This window comes from Callospermophilus lateralis, unplaced genomic scaffold (genome assembly GCF_048772815.1).
Source record: "Callospermophilus lateralis isolate mCalLat2 unplaced genomic scaffold, mCalLat2.hap1 Scaffold_101, whole genome shotgun sequence".
Taxonomy (NCBI): domain Eukaryota; kingdom Metazoa; phylum Chordata; class Mammalia; order Rodentia; family Sciuridae; genus Callospermophilus; species Callospermophilus lateralis.
Window position 1 is genome coordinate 1,053,610 of NW_027510272.1, and position 12,450 is coordinate 1,066,059.

The window sequence follows — 12,450 nt, forward strand, 5'->3', positions numbered from 1 at the left end:
CTGATATATTTACTATGTTATTGCTGTTATCCTGTAATTCTGTTAGGGCCATTCCTATTCCAAATCCATAACAGCTCCGAAATAACTATCCATCCATGTGCTGGTCTTCTATTTTATTTTCCTCTCAGACTTAGTCTCTATCAATCCCTGCAAATTTCCAGGGCATCCTTGCCAACTGATATCTGGCTGTGTTTGACCATTGGGAGACACTGGGAGTGGACCAGAGGGAGAGAAGAGGGGTGAAGTCAGGGTATTTTTAAGATACTTTTTCCTATTTTTTGTTAGGGATAAGAGTCCAACTTTGGCTGCTTTGCCTTTATTGTTCAAATTAATGCTGCACAATCTCTTCCTCATTCATTCACTCTCTTACCAGAGAACTTCAGCCTCTGGGCTTTGCTAACGCTACCTACATACTCTTTGTCTTACTATGGCCCTAAAGTAATAGCCACATCCTCATATTGCAAATCTTTGGTTTGCCTTGTTATACCATTTGTCTTTTCAACTCAGCTATCCTTCTCTAATTAGTTCCCTATATTAAATATTACTTGTAAAACTACCTGATGTGAACACTGTTTCCAAGATGAATGAACATACTTTATGCTATTCCTTTGGCTGTGTGTGACTAAAACCCCTAGATGTTATATATAAAACAAACATAAGAAGACTGTGAGAGGTAGAAAGAAGAAGTCAGATCGGTTTCCAAATAGGACAGGAAGAAGTAAAACTCATTATTTGTCAAAGGCATGATCTTATATATATATAAAAACCTTTTAAAAATCTGCCCAAAAGTGTTAAAACTGATTTTAAAATCCAGTATATGTGTAGGAAACAAAATCAACATGCAAAAAATAATACCATTTCTCTACAGTAAAAATAAACTTTCTGAGAAAGAAATCAAGAGAATAATCCCATTTATAGTAGCTCCAACAAAAGAAAAACAAAACAATAGTAATAATAACAATGAATAAATTTAATCTCAGGTATAAATTTAACCAAGGAGGTGAAAGACCCATACATGAAAATCTCTAAAATATTGATGAAAGAAATTGATGAAGGCACAAACAAATGGAAAGATATTCCATGTTCATGGATTGGAAGGGTTAATACTGTTAAAATTTCCACACTACCCAAAGTGATCTACAGATTCAGTGCAATTCCCATCAAAACTCCCAAGTAATTTTCACATATATAGCAAAAATAATTTTAAAATTGATATGGAACCATAAAAATCTCAAATAACCAAGGTAATCATGAGCAAGAAAGAACAAGGCTGGAGGCATCATACAATCTGATTTCAAATCGTTATATAAAGCAATAATAGAGTACTGGCATAACAATAGACACATAGACCAATGGAGGGGAACCCAGAAGTGAATTAATGTACTCACACAATTAGTTGATTTTCAATAAAGTTGTTAAGTATATACAATGAAAATAGAACAGTTTCTTTAATAAGTGGCATCAGAAAAATTGGATAGCCAAATAGCAAAAGAATTAAGTTAGTCTGGTATCTTATCATACCATATAAAAATAAATAGAAAATAGTTTAAAGACTTAAACATAAAACTTGACACTATAACACTACTAGAAGAGAGTATGGAGGCACCAGCCGCCGTGTTTCCCCGGCGCTTCGGGGTCTCTATCGAGAAGCCGCTCGCCGTTGACCTGAGCTGCTGAGCTTTAACCGCCCCTGCCCTCGCGGCACGGCCGCAGGGCCATGCTGGCCTCGCGCCTGGCGCACCGCTCGTGGGGGGCCCTGCGTGCGGGCACCTGGGTGCTAGGCGTGCGGTCGGGTAAGGGGCGCTCCCGCGGGGCCTTGCTGCCGCTCGTGCCCTGCTGCCTGAGCTGCCAGGCCGAGCGCTGGTCGCTGCGTCCGGCCGCGCTTGCCCTGTGGCTGCCCAGAGCCGGCCCACGGAACCACTGCTCAGGCGCAGGCAAAGTGGCCCCCGGGAGGCGGGTGGGTCCCGGCAAGCGCCCCCAGTCCGTATGAAAATCCATGGACAATCCCAAATATGTTGTCAATGGCAAGAATTGCCTTGGCCCCAATTTTGGGATATTTGATTATTGAAGAAGATTTCAATGTTGCACTAGGAGTTTTTGCTTTAGGTGGGCTAACCGATTTGTTGGATGGCTTTATTGCTCGAAACTGGGCCGATCAGAAATCAGCTTTGGGAAGTGCTTTTGATCCACTTGCTGATAAAATACTTATCAGTATCTTATATGTTAGCTTGACCTATGCAGATCTTATTCCAGTTCCACTTACTTATATGATAACTTCAAGAGATGTAATGTTGATTGCTGCTGTTTTTTATGTCAGATATCGAACTCTTCCAACACCGCGAACACTAGCTAAGTATTTCAATCCTTGTTATGCTACTGCTAGATTAAAACCAACGTTAATCAGCAAGGTAAACACATCAGTTCAGTTAATCTTGGTGGCAGCTTCTTTGGCAGCTCCAGTTTTCAATTATGGTGATAGCATTTACCTTCAGATGCTTTGGTATTTTACAGCTTTCACCACAGCTGCATCAGCTTATAGTTATTATTATTATGGTCGCAAAACTGTTCAGGTGATAAAAGGCAGATGAGAGTCACCCATCACCATTAGCAAGGAAGCAATACACATCGTTCGTGGCAATGCCAGCGAAAATCTACAGGAGTTTCCCTATTTTGGTGTTCAGCTTTTAAAAGGACTTGTCAGAACAAATCATGTCATCAAAATTGAAGTAATGTGCATTAAAAATAAGCTTGATCATGGGCATATGCAGAATTTCCAATGTATTTTTAAGTATAAATAAAACTATAATTTAGAATTTTTAATCTTAGGTTTCTTGAATATAAAGAGATGAATGATTCCAATTATTGTCAGTCCTTTTTTATATTTTATAAAAATATAGTTCAGAGCATGGAAACTGAAGTGTTGACACCTATCTCTAGAATCTAAGTTGCTCATGAAGCCATAGGGACTTGCCTGGGATTAAATATATATCTTATATAACTTGGCTATTCGTTTTTATGTTTGATTTTTAGATTCATGTATACATTAACAGTTCATGTGGTTATTATTTGGTCATTTAGGGTAGTGAGAATAAAGTTAGCTGTGAATGAAGCTAAGTTGTAAAGAGATAAGTGTGGAAAGTTTTAAAAATAAATAAGATCAAACAAAATAGAAGGTATTGGAGCTCATCTCATGTTCAGTAGTCTTCCAGCCTCTCAGGTGCCTAATAGTTCATATATCAGGATAACAAGTAACAAAGATAGTTGAAATATGAGAACTTGTCCATTAGTCTTTCATCTAAAAGCAGTGAGTTACATCATGCCTTCCAACTGTGTTTCTAACATTACAATATTTGTATGATATTGGAACCTGTACTCATATATTGTGTAAATAATATGAAACTGTATATTTTTGAAAGATTTTTTAAACTTTGGGAAATCTTCTTTTGTTAAGATGTTAAAGGAATAAAAGCTGGAAAAAAATAAAACTGTACCTTCAAAAAAAAAAAAACACTACTAGAAGAAAATGGAAAAATCTACAAGACATTGTTCTGGGCAATGATTTTTTGGATATGTCCCCAAAAGCAAAAGCAACAAAATAAAAAATACATAAATGGAATTACCTCAAAATAAAAAGCTTCTGTCTGATAAATAACAGAAAAAAGAGACAACCTAGAGGGTGTGGCTCAGTGATGGAGCAGTTGCCAAGGACATGTGAGGCACTGGGTTTGATCCTCAGCACCCATAAACATAAATGAAACATTGGTCTAACAATGAGATGTTTAAAAGAAAAAAGAGACAACCTATTGAATAGGAGAAAATAATTGTAAGCCACACTTCTTCTAAAGGATTAGTATTCAAAATGTATAAGAAATTCAATAAACTCTATAGAAGACAAAAATTTGATTAATCACCAAGCAAAAATCTTTATCTTACCAATGAAAGTTAATAAGAATGAAAACACAATTGCCAAGTCGTGGAATCAACCTAAGCATCCATCAATGGATAAATGGATCCAGAAATGCAGTTTGTACACATAATGGAACACTAGTCAACCTTAAGAAATTCTGTCATTTGTGACAATATGGATAGAAAAACAAGGTAAATACAAGAAGAAAAATAATGAAGGTTTTTACTTACATGTGGTGTCTAAAATAATTGGACTCATAGAAGCAGAGATTGGAATGGTAGCTACCAGAGATTGAGGGTTAGGAATGATAAGGATTATTATCAAAAGGTAAAAGGCCTCAATTTGATAGGAGACCTAAGTTTGATTTCTTTCTTTTAAAAATTGTTTTGATCTTTGTTGCACAGCATGGTGAATATAGCTAATAGTTGAGTATAATACATTTCAGCATTGCTGGGGGAGGGGATTGGATCCCAAATACTGTCATCCCAGAATATGTCAAATGTTTGAGGTGATGGATAGTTGATTGACTTGATTTGTTTATTCTACAATGTATTAAAAATGATAGCATCACTTTGTATCCCATAAATATGTACAACTACAACTTAAGATGGAATAAAAAAGAGGCAAGTCTCAAATTAAAGGTCTAAACTCTGACTTTGAGAGACTAGATTGAAGAGAGCTTTATGAAGATCACTAACAAGAATCAGAGGACGGGTGGTGGGAGGGAAAGGGAGGGGGCAGGGGATTAGCAAGGATGGTGGAATATGATTGACATCATTATCCAAAGTACATGTATAAAGATACGAATTGGGTGTCAACATACTTTATATACAATCAGAGATATAAAAAATTGTGATATATATGTGTAATAAGAATTGTAATGCAAAAAAAGTACATGTATAAAGACATGAATTGGCATGAACATACCTTATATACAAAGACATAAAAAATTGTGCTCTATATGTGTAATAAGAATTGTAATGCATTCCACTGTCATGTATTTAAAAAAATAAAATCAATTTAAATAAAATTTTTAAAAATCAGAGGAGGATTAAAAGAAATTAGCAAGGGATGGTGAGCACCCAGATTTTGCACTAAAGGAATGTATTAGCCACCAATAGGCCTGCAGGTCTGAGAACAGGGAGCTTCTGCTAAAATGTAGTGAGAACTGAAGTTTTGGGCTAAGACAGTCTGGTAGGAGCTTGGTGTATTGATAGACAATCTTGACCAGCTTGCAGGGAGGATCCAGGGGTTGATTTGTGGTTCTTCTCCAGGGCCACCCATTGTCTGAACCCATCAGGAAGGCAGAGGACAAAGTAACCTCCTTTTTTCAGGAAGGCCTCCCAGAGCACTGAATAGGATGGAGAAGGGTACAAGTGGGTTTGAAAGGACAAATGGAGAATATTTGGCACATTTTCTTTCAAGCTTATCAAATAATTTCAATTATAAGCCCAACATTTTCTACAAAGTCTCTAAACTACCTTAATAACATAGAAAGTTATTTGTACTAATCAAATTTGTAGGGATTTGAGTATAGATGTTATATTTTAAAGAGCTTGAAATACTTGAAAATAATTGCCTTATTTATTTTAATGCCTGTCCTATCTCCATACTATATATAATCAAGTATATGAGAGGAAATATTGCTAAGCAATGGTAGATTTAAATTTAGGTTTAAAATGTCAAAAACACACTAGTATTTGGCTCTTTATTCTGCCTTTTTAATTTTTTTTCTTCATACCAGGGATTGAACTCAGGGGCACTTAACCACTGAGCCACATTCCCAGCCCTTTTTGTGTTTTATTTGGAGACAGGGTCTTGCTGAGTTGCTTAGGGCCTTGCTAAATTGCTGAGGCTGGCTTTGAACCTGGCCATCCTCCTGCCTCAGCCTCTATGCTGCTGGGATTACAATCATGCATTTCCGTGCCTAGCCTTCCTTTTTTTTTTAATAAGGTGACCTTGGGCAAGTTACTTAACCTCTCTGAGCTTCTGTTTACTCATCTGCAAAATAGATGTGATAATATGTACTTTCTAGAATAGTTGTGTAGCTTCAAGAATTAAATGAAAGATATCATGTGAAGGCACCTGCATTCAATACATTTTGATTGAATTTGAATCACAAATTCCAAATTAGTGGCTTCAAAATTCATGAGATAAGACCACAAGTTAGAAATAAGAATGAATTTTTCAAAAGAGAAGGAAATCTGTGTTTAGATCAATCAACAATTATGATAATATGATCAGCAAAAGGTTCTCTATTGATGGATTTCACCATGTTTTGATTACAAATGTGAAATCTTACCAGGATTCAACTCATATTAGGAATGCAATGAATTTCTTAATTATCTGATAAACTGTTTTTTTTTTTTTAAAGCAAGCCTTTTGGTAGAGGTTACTGGTTACATCAAGAGTTTGTACCTTACCCATTTAGTCAAAGATGGGAATTATTGTTGTATATCAGCTATAAGGCAGCCAGAGGTACATCTCTTTGCAGCCCTTTACAAACAGGTTGCCATAGTAATGCTGACAATCACAAACTCTTAATAGGAACAACTGAAGGTGTGGGAGGTAAAATAAATATTGCAGGTAGAGTTTTGATTCAGAAACATCTTAATTCATATGTATTAGCCAGGTTTCTTTTTTAGGTGCAAGCTCAGATTTGATTTTAATAAACGTTAATCAATTTCAGCAATCTTTGTTTCTATTAATTACCTTTTAATTGGCAAACTTGTCAATAACAAGCCGGGTGTGTAATTCTAACAGGCAGGTGTATTTCATACATAAGACTTACCCTGCTGGGTCAGATTCATAATCTTTGTAACTTGCCTGAAAGAGAAACCCCCTAGAATGATATCAATTTCCATTCTAAAGAAATTTTAGGACACTGTTGGATCCGCTATCACTACATACTTGTTTTAAACAAAAGAATGAGAAGTAAGTGATTATCTGCATTTGAATGATTAGCATTTTTTGCAGCAGAAGATTCCCCATTTGTAGAAATACACAAAATCTCGTGAAATCCATGATGGAATTATAACCACCATGAGAGCAGGAGCTTTTGTAAAGTTCTGTTTATCACAATCTCCCCAATGTCTAGAACAATGTCTGGTACATCATAGATGCAGTAGAGGATGGTAGTTTAGAGCAGTCCAGCAATGTTTTCCTATGGAGAATCAGTAAATATTTTAGGGTTTTCAGGTTAGATGATTTCTGGGGCATCTACTCAACCCTGGTGTTGTAGCAAAAGCAGGCATTGACTAGATGGAAATGTCTGTGTTCTAATAAAACTTTATTCACAAAGACAGACAAAGGAATGGAGATGGTCCATGGGTTGTGGTTTACCAGTCCATTCTGCCAACTCCAGTTTAGAGCAGGGACTCTGCAGCTAGAGCACTGGGGTGTGTATCTTGGCACCACCACTCACTAATTGTATGACCTTATTGTTAAGTTATTAATATGGGGAGCTATGAAGTTTTCTGTGGCTCAATTTCTTCCTCTGTGAAAAGGGGGCCTACAATTGAGTCCTATTGCTGGAGTTGTCATTGAGATTTCTTGAGTGAGTATGTTTAAAGGACCTGACTTGTGTATCAATATTCACTATTAGTATGGTTTGCAAAATAGTCATTAAATAAACAAATTAGTCTTTCAGACTGTAAAATAGGAACACCGTCTTAAATGTATAAAATTATATGTTCTTTAAAGGTTGTCAGAGACAAGCTGAGGAGTGCCAAATATGAAATTGTGGGTGTTGGGTGAGAGTTAACAATCACTGGTTCCAGCATCCTTTGTTGTTGTACCCTAGTAGAAAGAGCCTGAAAGTGGGTTTCAATAGTGACAAGGCTGAGTGTGGTACAGATGGACGGAACTTGCCTGGTGTACAAGAGGCTTGGGAATTGATCATCAGCCCTACAAAATAAAAATAAAAAAATTAATTGTGACAGTGTTTTTAATGATATCATCCTGCAATCTCAGAAGACTCTTAAAATAATCAGGAATAGCAAAGGAAATTTAAATCTTATGTAATACATAAAGGTGTTTATCTGACTCCACAAATTCATATATTAAATGTAAACTTGAAATATGATATATTTGTGTGCACATATTTTTAAATATTTCTTTTAAAATTTATGTATAGATGTATATGTGTATGTATATACACATCTATGAAATGCGAATCAGTTAAATATGTATTCTCCACATGCCTTATAAATAGACATATGTGTACATGTACATACACACATGCACACACACCAAGACACAGGACATGAATCCGTTGTGTGTAGAGTCTCTGGATGGCTTTGTGGAATTCCTGCATACTATCCAATGTGTCCTGCAGGACACTATGCTCTGTGGTTCAGGTTATAGTTAGTTTGCTCCCGAGTCTCTTGCCCTTCTATAATCTGTTCTCCATCTGGTCACCTGAGTGATCACCTTAAAATATGCATCAGTCACCATCATTCCCTTTTTTCTCACATCAGGAGCATCAAATCCAATCTCCTATCTGAGCCCTACAGGAGCTCATGCTGTCTGGTTTCTGCCTAATTCTCAACTTAACCTTGACTTCCTCCCCTCACTGTCTCTTTTAGCTCCCCACAGATGCATGAAGTAGCTGCAGCCTCTTGATAGCCTTTCAGCCGCCTCTCTAGCTCCTGCGGTTCTTGTGTCCTTTGCCTTTGCTTATGTTAATCTTGGCCTGAGCTCTCTCCAGGGTCTTGCCTGTCTGGCTCCATCCCAGTCTCAGGCCTCACCTGAGTGTCATTTCTTCCAACAAAGGCACTCTGTGTAAAATGGCACCCCGTGCTCATTTACTTTATCACCCCATTTACCTCAAGCATCCACCCTAATCTATAGTTAACTTACTGTTCCCTTGATTGTTCTCCCTTAAGTAGAATGGCAGCTCCATGATAGTGAGATCTTGCACTTCTCGTGACTATTTATTCCTCAACCCCTGCCCAAAACAGCACCCGATCCATACTCTGTGTTTATAGAATAGATGTCTCCAGGCAGGATCAACTTTGCTATTTGAAGTCCCCAGTGCAAAATGAAAATGCAGGTCCCTTTGTGCAAAAATTATAATTTCAAGCTAGCAACAAGGGACCATTAAACCAAGTGTCAGGGCCCTTTCAGGATCGCTTGCTACTTTATTTCTCTAGGCTTCAATTCAACCTCTGTAAGATAGTAAAGTGCCCCCTCATAGGATACTTATGAGCATTAAAGGGGATCACATAAGCACAGAGCTTGGCAGCAGCACCCTACCAACCATCAGCACTCGGCACATGACAGTATTGTAATTATCAAATTAATTACCAGCTTCATCCAGGTGAGGCAAAGCCTCTACAGCATCCTTCCTCTCTGAACAACCTCCCTTGTAACTCTCCAAAGTGACTAACCCAACTCTATCAAATGGGATGGGGATGTGGGTGTTGCTTGCAAATTATTTTGACACATTCCAAGGTATGGACCAACAGCATATTTTGCTTGCTGAAAAGAATGTGTCAAACGGAGTTAGCTGTTATGAAAACTCATTTGACAATAGGTAAATCATGTCACCCTTCTGAGTCCACCAGTGACACTGAAATGATAAATAATATCTGCCACCCACCTCTCTGACAAGAGTGAGGCAAGAATGAATTGGATGAAGAGAAAGCCAGTCGAACACTTTGATTTTCTTAGAGAGAGGAGATAAGCAGGCGCTGCCTGCTAGGGTACGTGCACCTTGTCAGTCACCCTGTTTACTTAGTCTGTGTGGCTCTGATTACCGTGTGCATTATGCAACATATCAATTGCATCTTGAATGGAAACTGTTCACAAACTCACATTTTGATATATTTTCGTGGTACCGCCAGTGATTCAAGTTAATTTAGAAAGGCAGAAAGGAAGAGCAGCATGTCGTTTACATTTATAGCATAGTTTCCTGGGTGCTATAGAAAGCCTGTAGACTGTAATATGTGGATTTATTCCCCTGGAGGGAGAAGGGTGAGGCTTTGTTCATTTGCTGGGGGGAGCATCGTGCCGTGTGAGGGTCTGGACACTGCGATTTTATCCATAGTTTCTTTTTGCTAATGAAAGCACAATGAAGTGGAAACGAAGTTCCGTGAAGCACACATTGTATATAAGGAACTCCACTTGGTGTTTTACTTGCTCCAACCATTTTACTTGACAACCATCAAGGACAGCGATTAAGAACATGTTCTCTGGATCAGTCAAGTGGCTTAACCTCTCCAAAGCTCAATGTCCTCATCTGCCACATGAGATGTGTTGGATCTATTTTCTATGACCTCCCAGAGCTACTTTTGCTGCAGTCTCTGGCTGGGCACAAATCACGAGTCACCACACAGCTTGTAGATTCAAACAGCAATTCTTTATTTCCGAACTCACACCGGCTGTCTACAAACACGTTCTGGGGGAATCCACGTTCTCTGCCCAAATCCACTACCTGCCCTAATCCACACTCTGCCCAAATCCACTACTCCTGGGCTTCTGTCTCCCGAAATATACTGTCTGACCCTAAGAACTCAAGAGGAACTCAGCAGCAGGATACGCCCTATTCTAAAGGGGGAACACCCTAATCTCCTATTATGCTAAACCAGGGACACCCTAAACATGGATCCACCCTGGTCCTTGAGCAAGGTCACCTTTCAGAAGTCCTTCCACTAGACAGCATGAGAGTAAGCTAGCAAGGAAATTGTCATACCTACTTGGCTGATGGCTCCCAGCATACTTTCTACCTCTATAGAAATCCAAACTTCTGTTCCAAGACTGGATGGTGGTTATCAGCAGGCCACTGTGTCCTCTTCTTTCTGTTCAGGATGGCCAATAAGGAGCACTTCCCATTGCTGGAGGGAGAAAGAAGAGTGAGGTTAGTGTATTTATTTCCCATGTTTCCTCACTGAGAATAGGTCTTGGATTGATTGTGCATTTGGCCAAACTAGTTTCTATGAAGTTGCATAGAGCATATTTAAACAACCTACCCCATTGTCCCTGCAGGCCCAGGAATGGTATCAGCTATCACTCCTACCTTCATGTACCTGTATTCTCCCTTTAGTTCCTTACATCCAGCCTACACTTTTGTAACTAACCTCTTTGCAAACAAGTCCTCCACAAAGTGATTCAACTTGAAAATGTTATTTGTTTTCTATTGGTATCCTGGCTGATACATGGAGATAACCAGAAGAGTTATATCCTATGTTTGATATGGGGATTAAATGAGTTTACTTATCTGTAGAATGATGGTGTCTGACATACAACTGAGACCTGAGCCCAATAATTTGCTTCCATTACCCAGAATAGTGAACACCTACTGGCCTGTTAATACAAATCTATTCATCTTTCTTTATCCCATCATCCAATGTTTCAATTTGAAACCTTTTGGGGCCTAGGAAAGCTGATTCTCCCTCTCAGGATGAGTTCACAACCTAAGCAGAATCAGTTATCATGTTCCATTCTCCACCCACCATGACTGGCTTAAGAGTGGGCACATGACTTAATCTAGCCAGTTATCCAGTGTGTCTCTAGGGACTTCCATTTGAAATTATGGAGCACAGATTGCACTGGCATGCCAAGCATTGGGTATGGTTCCAGCTGGCCTAGCTGTGAAGAGGAACATTTTATCAATGACCTTATGTCAGGTTGCCATTGCAGGGGATGATTGATCCAGTTTTATCAGTTTTATTATTGTTTAAAAATTCTCTGGAAATAGCATGCCTCCCATTATCTGTTCCCAATGTGGACAACTCCCGCCATCTTGTTCTTTGTAGACCACTGTACTAGAGTTGTGTTCTGAAACAAGATACACCTACATAAAGATACTAGGGGAAAACAGTCCAAAGGAGATGATACAAAGAACAGAGAAGAGTGTGGAAAAGAGTAAAAACAAAACTGGAATGTTGCTTCAATCACATTGCAAGCCCTCCCCACTCTGAGACATTTTTTTTCAGTTGTGGGTGCACACCATACCTTTATTTCATTTTTTTCTTTATGTGGTACTGAAGATCAAACCCAGTGCCTCATATGTGCTAGGTGAGCACTCCACCACTGAGCCACAACCCCGGCTCCTGCTGAGTTTTTTTTTAAAGCCAAAAAATCATCCATACTGATACTCTTGGATGGCATTTGGATTTGGAACCAAGTCTTTCTGACTCTGGAGACTGACATTTTCATCTGCACATTTTCTTCATCATTTGACTTTTATAGAGCAAACCACACCTCATTTTCCTTTAGATGAGGTTTTTCATGGTGCACTTTATTATGTGAATTTCAGGGTGGAGGCTAAACCCATATTGGCATCTCACTTGGTCATTACTGATTTTGAGTGGATTATTCTTCAAAGCCTCTGCTTTCCATCTGTATGAAAGGAGGTTGGACAGGATATGTCCTTTCTATTTCTAACATTATGTGTAATGAAAACCAGTCTCTGAGTTGGTACAACCTCTTTAGTCAGAGGCTAATGCAGGTTTGTGTCAATTAATAATAAAAATGGAGCAACCCTTGCTCATTACTATAGAGATGTGGGTCATCTTGTCCACCTTCAAATTAATTTCCTT

At 38.5% G+C, this 12,450-nt stretch overlaps 1 pseudogene; it reads left to right on the plus strand.

Moving 5' to 3' along the window:
• Positions 1-1,717: 1,717 nt before the first annotated feature.
• LOC143385892 (cardiolipin synthase (CMP-forming) pseudogene) lies at positions 1,718-2,588 on the plus strand (annotated as a pseudogene).
• Positions 2,589-12,450: the final 9,862 nt, after the last annotated feature.